The 10,417-nt window shown below is 42.8% G+C and overlaps 1 non-coding gene across 1 annotated transcript; it reads right to left on the reverse strand.

Annotated features, from left to right (window-relative positions):
• Positions 1-9,029: 9,029 nt before the first annotated feature.
• Positions 9,030-9,104, reverse strand: Trnat-ugu (transfer RNA threonine (anticodon UGU)). The gene has a single exon. It is a non-coding gene; the product is annotated as a tRNA-Thr (tRNA).
• Positions 9,105-10,417: the final 1,313 nt, after the last annotated feature.

A 10,417-nucleotide genomic window follows, 5' to 3' on the forward strand; every position in this document is an offset into this window, starting at 1 on the left:
CCCCAAGCTTACAGACTACTTAACCTAAATTATCCTAAGGACAAACACACACACCCATGCCAGAGGGAGGACTCGAACCTCCGCCGGGACCAGCCGTTAAAAACATATATGCACGCCAAAGTGTGCCTCAGTTAAATGAGAGTGAACATACAAAATGACATATATGCAAAAAAAATCTAAGTACCAGAGACTGACAACAAATGCGGAAAGCCGGGTCTGCTCAAAGTAGTTAAAATCTACACACATAAATGACAACTACAGGCGAAGTGCAAAGGTGGAACTCATGATTTGGGCAGCTATGTCGTGGTATTTTATGTACCCCATGGTTACTCTGCAAAATCGCATTACTGCCAGGGATTATGTGACCATTTTGGCATATCGGGTGCATCCCACGGTGCAATGTATGTCCCGCAGTGGTAATGATGTGTACCCAGACGATATGGCCCCTGTTCACCCAACTCTATCGTGCACGACTGGTTTTGTGAGCATGTGAATGAACTGTCGCATTTCCCCTGACCGCCACAGTCAACAGATCTCAGTATTACTGAGCCTTTGTAACCTACTTTGGAAAAAGGGTGTGTCGTCGGTATCCACCTCCATCATCGTTACCTCACCTTGCCACTATATTGCAGGAAGAATGGTATACGATTCTCTTGAAAACCATATATGACCTGTATTCATCCATTCCGAGACGACTGGCAGCTGTTTTGAATATCAACAGTTTTCCTAGACCGTGTTAGGCTTGGTATTGTATAGTGCTTGTGGTGTTTCCATATTTTAAACTGACTAACGCTTCGAAGTGCCGTCGACAAGATGATCGTGGGTGAGCACCACATCTTATTGTCACTGCTCGCTTTTGTGCTATCAATAATTTTTTTTGTAACTGATGCGGTACCCAAGAAAATACTGACTTAAGACATTAATGAGTGGAAATATGCAAAACATGTTAAGATGTTGATCTGATTCTTTCCAAGACCAGCAACTATACAAAGAGAAAAAGTTGTTGTACTTGGTTGTTTGGGAGGCTGTGACGTGTTCACGTGTGACTTACGTAGTCTTGAAACGAAAGCACTAAAATAAAAATCTACCACACGCATTTCGGTCTCTATCTTGAGCCTCGAAAGGAGATTCGAGGTAGAGGCTTATGCTTGCAGCTCTGAAGGAATTCTCAAAGGAACTTTGAATAGCGTTAAGATGCGCCGAAGCACTTAGGAAATTTGTCGTAATGGCGGTCCACGCGTCGGTCGTCGCTCATTGATATTTCACGCGCAGCGCCTGCCTTCTGCCTCTCCTTGTGTATTGTTAGGTCGGGCTGTTATTGGCGGATATGTGCGTCACTGGAAGGCGACGGGAGATGGCCATTGATATTCCCCTCACAAAGGTTAATCAGTATAATTGAGTTCATCAGGATACTGATGGTGTTGGATTGCTCATTTTCTAGAAATTCCTGCGAAAGTTAACTTTGAAAGCGCGTGTGAAAGGAGGGAAGTGTTACGTGCACCGGCGCGTCTCAGAAGAAATTTGCATATCGTACACCGAATTAATGTTAAGTGAAAAGACCCTTTTGATACTGATTGCGCAGAGTTTCGAGAGACGACGTGACGGGTTTGTGTCCTCGTTAAAACGCATTATAACTGAAACTTTATATTCCGGCCGCAACATATTTATTAATGAACGACAAGAAGAAACGACCTTTACTTCAGAAAGAAACTTCCGACATCAAAGGATAACTTATTACAAGAGAACCGAATATATATCACCTACTAGTTAGGTTGTTTAATGGAATATTTAGTGTTCTGGAACAGATCAGCCAATGAACGACCTCAGTGTCCTGAAAGTGCTATTCAGAGAATGTGTTGCTTATGATACATTGCGAAAAAAAAAATACCATTGATATATGACAGTTGGTGTGCTGGGCAACACGCTATAGGGGCCGTGGCAGCGACGCCGTAACAGAGGAGCACGTGGAGTCTACCATTATTAATGTGCAACATCTCAGAAATAACTTTTCCAAGCGACAAAAAATTAAGGATAGTACACTTATGAAGGAAATAACATGTAAAATGCTATTGCGACCAATTCTAGAGTATTTCTCCATTTTCTCTCACCAAATATTCGAATAGAATAGCACAAACAGTCGTAATATTGGTACGAAGCACCCTTTCCCACGCACCCGCGCACTGCACAGTGTCTTGTGGAGTATATATGTAGATATTTACAAACGCAACTAACTCGTGTTGACACTTTCTGATACTTCAAATTCGGGTCTTTGTCTTTCACGAACAAAACACAACGAATTTGCAACATTTTACACTAACGCTATAGTGATATTATCTCCCTTTTTAACACACGTTTTCTGTCTCAAATGTCTTCAGTATCTCTTAATACTAGTGGAAAGCTGTCAGTTTTGGTCTAGCCTTTTACAGAATTAGCTAAAGATTTTACTCTGACAGTCACTTTAAGTTTGCAGCAGGAAGAATAATCAAATAGTTCCCTCCTTTTGTGCTACGTTAGGATAAGATCCGCCTACGTATGTCACGGTCACAGCTTTACAGAACGCAACGAGGCGTTCAGAAGTACAAGGAAAGCTTGAACAAGAGCCTAGTATACTAATCACTAAAACTACAACGCTAACAATATAGCTGAAGTTATTCACTAAAAGTCGGCTATAGTCAAAACTTTCCTAAGTAGAGAACCAGAAACAAGAGGATCTGTTTCAAAAAATGCATCCGAAAGGTGGAATTCTCTCAGTGAGGAACGCCCAGTAGGTACGAGCTTTCTACATCGTGCTTGAAACTGTAGTTCGGTAAAGGAAAAGAGCAGTTCATCTGCATCTACCTCTTCATATATACTCCACAAGCCACTGTATGGTGTGTGGCGGTGGGTGCCTTGTACCACTTCTAGTCATTTCCTTTCCTGTTCCACTCGCAAATAGAGCGAGGGAAAAACGACTGTCTATATGCCTCCGTACGAGCCCTAATTTCTCTTATATTACTTTCGTGGCCCTTACGCGAAATGTATTTTGGTGTCAGTAGAATCGTTCTGCAGTCAGCTTCAAAAGCTGGTTCTCTAAATTTTTTCAATAGTGTTCCGTGAAAAGAACTTCGTCTTCCCTCCAGGGATTCTCACTTAAGTTCACGAAGCTTCTCCGTAATACCTGCTTGTTGGCAGAACCTACCGGTAACAAATCTAGCAGCCCACCTCTGAAATGCTTCGATGACTTCCTGTAATGCGGACTGGTGGGAATCTCGAACACTCGAGCAGAACTCAAGAATGTGTCGCACTAGTGTTCCATACGTGGTATCCTTCACAGATTAACCACACGTTTCTAAAATTCTCCCAATGAACCGAAGTCGACCATTCATCTTCTCTACTGCCGTCCTCACCTACTCGTTTCATTTCAAATCGCTTTGCAACGTTACTCCTAGATATCTAATCGACGCGACTGTGGGAACAGCACACTACCAATAACGTATTCGAACATTGCGGGATTGTTTCTTCTACTCATCTGCAATCACTTAGATTTTTCTACGCTTAGAGCAAGCTGCCATTCATCACACCAACTAGAAATTTTGTGTGTCATCTTGTATCCTCCTCAACGACGACACCTTCCGGTACACTGCAACATCATCAGCAGCAGCAGACAGCTGCAGGTTGCTGCTCACCCTGTCCGTCAGAAGCAGGGCGTTTCGCTCCAGAAATATATAGAAATATATACCCGAAAGTGAGTTCTGGGCACAGGCAGATCACTGAATGCAGAATTATGAAATTTCAAGATTTCAGTAGCCTGTAGAAAAGGAAGGGAAAAATTAAAAATTAAGTATAAGGTTTTGAACTGATCTTACAAGCATACAAGCACAAATAAAAATACTGCCTACGACGTACAAAGATCCCGTCCGCACAGTTTTAAGCTATGACCACGTTTCTATTCCTGTTTTCACATTTTGCAGTTCGCAACCATGTAGATGGCAGTTTTCAAGGTTCTCAAACGGCAAGAATCGAGTATCCTATCAGAAATTTCGGTCTTACGAAATTTCAGTTATATAGCGACGAAGCTGCATTATGAATCGTGTCGTGTTGGTTTTTATCAAACTTTTGTGTACTGAAAGCAGCCTAGTTATTTCGTACAGAATGTGAAACACGAATTTTACTTGCGGAGAAATTAGCGAGTGAGGTGGCACATGGGATTCGTATTCGGGCGGACGGCACTTCAAATCCCAGTCTGACTGTGCAGAAACGCTTTCTGAGGATCCCCTAAATCGCTTAAGACGAATATCCGGACGGTTCCTTCGAACGGATGCTGCGAGTTTCCTTCCCCATGCTTTCCTAATTCGAGGTTCTGCAGCGTCTCTAATGATCTCGTCGTTGACGGGACACTAAATCTTGATTTTTCTTCTTCCTGAGATATTGGCGATGATGTTCAGATCTGGGAGCCTGGACAGTCTGTCAACTGATCCGTGATACTACCAAATACCGCGTTCATCTTCGATAGCCTTCTTCGCAAAGACAATATGTGATTACGAGAAACTATACCTTCGTTTTTTTTCAGTTTATTTTAAATAAACTGCAGAAAGAGTAATGCGCTAACGCCGGAGTTTTCAAAAATCCAGGCACCTAAATTGCGCTCTTCTTCGAGACTCTGCATTCCCGATTCTTATCGTGTGTTGGCGAAATGTTCTTGTCGAAAGTTGGTTCTATAGTGCATTGCTCTCCATTGTTATTTATAAGTGAGTTTCTTTCGTTTTCTCTTTCCTTAAACTGTTTAGAGGCTAGTCGTATCAGCAGTTATTAAATATCGTCTCTAGTGAAGGAGGGGAAGCTCGAGGAAGAGTTGTGCAGAGTAACTCCACAGTTAAAATTAGCTCGTTAGAGAATCTCGTAAGCTGCGATAAGTGCAATGACAGACGTGGGACGTGGGCTGCTTTGGAACAGTGGACGGAAAAACTGCGAAATACCAGAAATAAAGAGAAAGAGGGGTAAACGCGCACGGAGCCAGCTCGAAGAATCGGCGCCATCGAGGGGACGGCTCGAGTGGTCAGCGCAAGGTGTAATGCATTATCCACTCACATTCCCAATACCCACGACAGGGAAAAAGACGTTCTTCGGCCGGAGCTCGGGAGGTGGTTGACATATCTCCACGGCTTAACACTGGAGCATATTTCAGCGAAACTGTCTACAGTCGAAAGCCTTGACAAATTTCTCATTTTAGAAGAAATAAAGCAGGTGCGGCGCGCCGGCCGTAATTTAGTGCTCCCCATTCCGGGTAATGCCTATGACTGCTGAATTTCACACATGAAAGTCCATTTTACGACGGCACATTGAATAAAGACGGGCCATTTCTGGTCCGTCAGTGTATCCATCTGCGTGGAAACGGCAATAATAAGGCCGCCTGATTTACGAGGCCTCCGCCGGAAACTGTCGATACTAACGCCATCTGGGCCGGCGGTAGGCTGCGGCGGACAGCCGTCATTTGTAACTTCTCAAGTTGGGGAGCCAGCGACAAACAAATCACACAGCTGACCGATCGACCGGGCACTAGCCCTAGCCGCCGCGCCGCGCCGCGCAGCCCAAGGGGACAATATTAAATAAATGCTCTCTCTTTTACATAGCGCCTCCCCTCGCCTCCTGCTCCGTGAAATATTTCTCCTCGGCGCGGCCCTGCAAACACCTCTCACTGTCTCCTCCACCAAAATACCTCGGCCACCCTCGCTCTGTTGCCTCAAAACTCTCCGAGTGTTCGTTTATATTTTATTTTATTTTCGCAGGCGCGAAGCTACCATTTTAATACCGCGTGACTTCAGCGAGGCTTTTGACGTTGTCTGTTTGGATATATTACTTACGAAAAGAAACAGCCGAATTTCTCTAAGGAATAATACCATGGTTCGATAGCTACTTTGATATCAAATACCAACCAGTCATTACAGAAACGTGTGTTAGTAACACCCAGATTTCAGTCCTTGACCTGTTGCTTTTTTCCCTGTACATCAATGATGTTTCGTCTCTCTTACACTCTTGTAACTGTAACTAATATCGTAATGACAAAAATGGTTCAAATGGCTCTGAGCACTATGGCGCTTAACATCTGAGGTCATCAGTCCCCTAGAACACAGAACTACTTAAACCTAACTAACCGAAGGACATCAGACACATCCATGCCCGAGGCAGGATTAGAACCTGCGACCGTAGCGGTCGCGCGGTTCCAGACTGTAGCGCCTAGAACCGGCTCGTAATGACATCCAGCTCTACCTACACGTCAGCCCTAAGAACATTACTTCTGGTATGTCATGTACGCCTGACGACCTTTGTTCAGTATCACGATGGGCACAAAACCTAGATCTAAAGGAGAGACTCCGTCCAAAGCTTTAACTTTTCTTCTACTTTTTCGATTACAAGTGAATTTAAAAATCATGTCTATCACGTAAATATGTAGCAATACCCAAGCTTTGATGCCCAGAACTTTATTGGTTTTCGAGTTTTGAATTTTTAATATGCTTTTAATGTCAATTTTGATAACCAACTGTTGGTGCTCGGATCTCAATTTTCATATTCCAGATTTTTTAGGTACTTTCACAAGACATTTTTCGATACTTCGATGCATTCATTTTATGAGAAATATTATTAATTTACTGTCAGTATTTGTTTGGAGTTCCAAATTTAAATTTTCTTCAATTATTGGTTCATAAATGTGATAGTAAAATAGATAAGCTACATCTTTGGCAATATTAATCCATATAAGTATGTAAATATCTCAAGACTACTTCCTGCAAAAATTTCATTGAAACTGGTTGATATTTAGGATAAAGAGTTGGTACTGGACTTAGAAAAACAAACAGGTGAAAACTGATTTTAAAATTTTATTAAAAATGAATGCTACAGGAAGACATATACCCATTAATATTCACCATCACCATACGTAAGACCAGGGTAGCTTTTTTTTAATAATTTTTCCTTCTCCAGGCAGCATCTTGTAGAATGCTTGATTCGTCGTTGATCTCTAGATAAGGAGGTCTTCTTCTGGGAGGGCGATACAGGAGTGCTGGGACACCTGCCTTCTTCATTCTTCGAACATCCCACTCTGAACTGAGAAGCAGTTTCTACAAGACCCAAAAACATCTTTTTTTTCTTTTTCTTTTTTCTTTGGGAGACTTGGTCCAGATGACACTGGGTAAACTTTCTTCTGCATTTTGTGTCCTGCCACGAGGGTGTCTAGCCATCAGTGCATCAGATACGAGTCTTTGATAGACAGGCACTGTCTGGGCCACTTTGGCCGCTCACGGTGTGTCACAGCTTCTCGCGTAGCCTATATTTCGAAGATTTCTTAGACGTAGTTGTAATTCGAATACAAGCAAGCCGTTTAAGAATCTAAGAGTTTACACTCCAAAGATGTGAAACAGCTACTGCATTTGTTTTAAATTGAAGTACTAGGGTGGAGTCTAGTCTTAAACTAAGGCCTAAGAAGTCACCGGTGATCTCCATATCACACTAGAACTTTATCGACTAACATATTCGTGGAACAGTTCCACTCATACTCCTTGATGGTATCGAGTTACCCAATAAAGAAACAATAAAAGAATTAGGCAAAATCTTGAATCAGCCTCTAAACTGGGAAGAACAAACCGTCACACCACGACGTCCTAAATCGCCTTCGATATACCTGTCCAGTCTACACTCCTGTCACATCTTCACTACTGTGATGTAGTTTAGCACAGTCCAAATGGTGAAAACTCAATGCGACTCGATTTAGCCATGAATGGTGGGATAACATGTGGTTGTTTGATCACGTCAGTCCTTCCCACGGTCAGTCAGAATGGATAAGACTGGGCAGGCCACATGCTTTTCATATCCTTCGTTTTCTTCATCGGTTATTTAATCAATGGTGTCTCCATACCTTTCCACGATTATCACTCCATATCTACAATACAAAATCTGTTACGTCCAGCATCTTGGCTGTAACTATGAACGACAATAAATCCTTCTCATTCCATTATCCATTTAAATCGAACGATTCTTCAACAAACTGCCCAGTAACTTGTGACTGATCCATAACCACGCAATTTCAGAGGAGATCATCTCTATGTCTGGTATTATTGGCATAGATTTCCTCTCAGCATATCCCGTATGTCTTCCTCCTATCCAACAGCAAATCAGTATTTCCATCACATTGTCTACGCTATCCCAGCTTTCTTTTCCTCCGTAAATTTCTGTTTTCTTATTTATTCATCTCATCGTCTAACTCCACTGAATTATTTCACGCTCTCCTCCGAATAAGTCAACTTCATCTCCAGATATCATTCATTCTGTACTGTTGCCATGTATTTCTGTTAGCATGCCATTACTCGCATTCTAATAGAACGTAGCGAGAAAATTATTTAATATAGTGTTAATAAGAATGATATTCCTGTAATATTATACATTTATTTCTACGTCTCTTGCTGTTGTTGTTGCTTTTGGCTATTATTATTACTTTATTATGCTGTTCTGAGGCAGATTTTTGGACCAGTACTGGATGAAGACGACTAGAGAAAAGGCAAAACCCGTCAATTGCAGGAGATGTACAAATCGCTGCACGTTGTGGCTTTGGTTAGAGAGAGGAGACAAGTGGTTTGGGCACGAAATGCGCCGAGAAGGCCAGGTCACCAGGCAGGTGGTGGAAGAAAACGTCAGAGACAACAGAGGGGTAGACCACTGCTGAGATGGATTGACGGGATCAGAAAGGATATGAGTACGGTGGGACTACCTGGAGAAGAATACACGAATCGAGGAAGTTGGAGGAGGCTGACTGGCAAAGCTAAAGACCTACTGCGGTTTGTGTGGCCAACTTCGGAAGTAAGTTAGTTTTATTATGTATAGCTTATGCGTGATGTATATTGTAATTTTAACTCACGAAGTACGTGTGTTTAGACGTAAGATAAATAATACTAGATGAAATAAATTCATAAATAAATAAATTGTATGAAGTGATAATTAAATCGACACCCTAGCTGCAACCAGGCGTTGATATACATCATTGGGGATATGTTGAAAATGTGTGCCCCGACCGGGACTCGAACCCAGGATCTCCTGCTGACATGGCAGACGCTCTATCCATCTGAGCCACCGAGGGCACAGAGGATAGTGCGCCTGCAGGGACTTATCCTCTGTGTCCTCGGTAGCTCAGATGGATAGAGTGTCTGCCATGTCAGCAGGAGATCCTGGGTTCGAGTCCCGGTCGGGGCACACATTTTCAACATATCCCCAATGATGTATATCAACGCCTGGTTGCAGCTAGGGTGTCGATTTAATTATCATTTCATTCTAGAGTAGCTGCACGGTCATCTATGGTATCTGTTCTTTCGGGAACAGATACTACCTTCATATATAGTTAAAATATGGCTACCCGGCCATTGACCTTCTTGTGCGAACGCACACCCTATGCCCCAACTCGTACGGGACTTGGTAGTTTAATCTGCCACGAGTGTGATGGGCAAACATCTATTATGCGCACTACGAACGTTGTGGTGTGGAGATGTTGGGAATGTGGGTCTCACGGGGAGCGTGCAAGGGATAAGTCCCTGCAGGCGCACTATCCTCTATGCCGTCGGTGGCTCACATGGATCCTCTGTAATAATAATTAAAAAACTGAGTAAAGGAGTCAATGATCAACTTGAACGGATGTTACGTGACGTCCGCACAGACCAAACACAACGAACAACACCGAACAGAATAAAGAAAAAAAAAATGATGGATAGAGCGTCTGCCATCTAAGCAGGAGATCCCGGGTTCGAGTCCCGGTCGGGGCACACATTTTCAACATGTCCCCAATGATGTATATCAACACCTGGTGGCAGCTAGGGTGTCGATTTAATTATCATTTCATTCTAGAGAAGCTGCACGGTTATCTATGGCATCTGTTATTCCGGCAACAGACACTACCTTCATATTTAATAAATTATATTTCCGTAGAGGTCTACAGCCACATAAGCAGCAACACAGCACCCTTTTGTCTGACACATTCGCTATTTTCAAGATTCTTTCTTCTATTTCAGTTACACTCCGTTTGCGAATCGACGATGGGGTGGAAACTTATAAGAGCTAATTTATATATCTACACATCCATAAATAACAATTGGAACGTGCATCCAATTGAACCTGCTTACTGCAACCAAGCCTTGGTCTCCCTCTGCAGTTTTTACCCTCCTCACTACCCTGCGTTAACAAATTAAGTATTCAGTGGTGCCTCAAGATGTGTCTTATCAACATCATCTATTCGATCAAAAGTATCCGGACAACCCTACGTAATACAGAAATGACGTCTGGAACAGCCGGTATAAATGGAGGCGCGAAGTATTGTGTTGTCAGTAGCGAAACAGTAACAGCAGAATGGGTCGGGCAGGAGAGTTCAGTGGCTTCGAACGTCGACTAGTAATCGGATGTGACA

This window comes from Schistocerca cancellata, chromosome 4 (assembly GCF_023864275.1).
Source record: "Schistocerca cancellata isolate TAMUIC-IGC-003103 chromosome 4, iqSchCanc2.1, whole genome shotgun sequence".
NCBI lineage: Eukaryota > Metazoa > Arthropoda > Insecta > Orthoptera > Acrididae > Schistocerca > Schistocerca cancellata.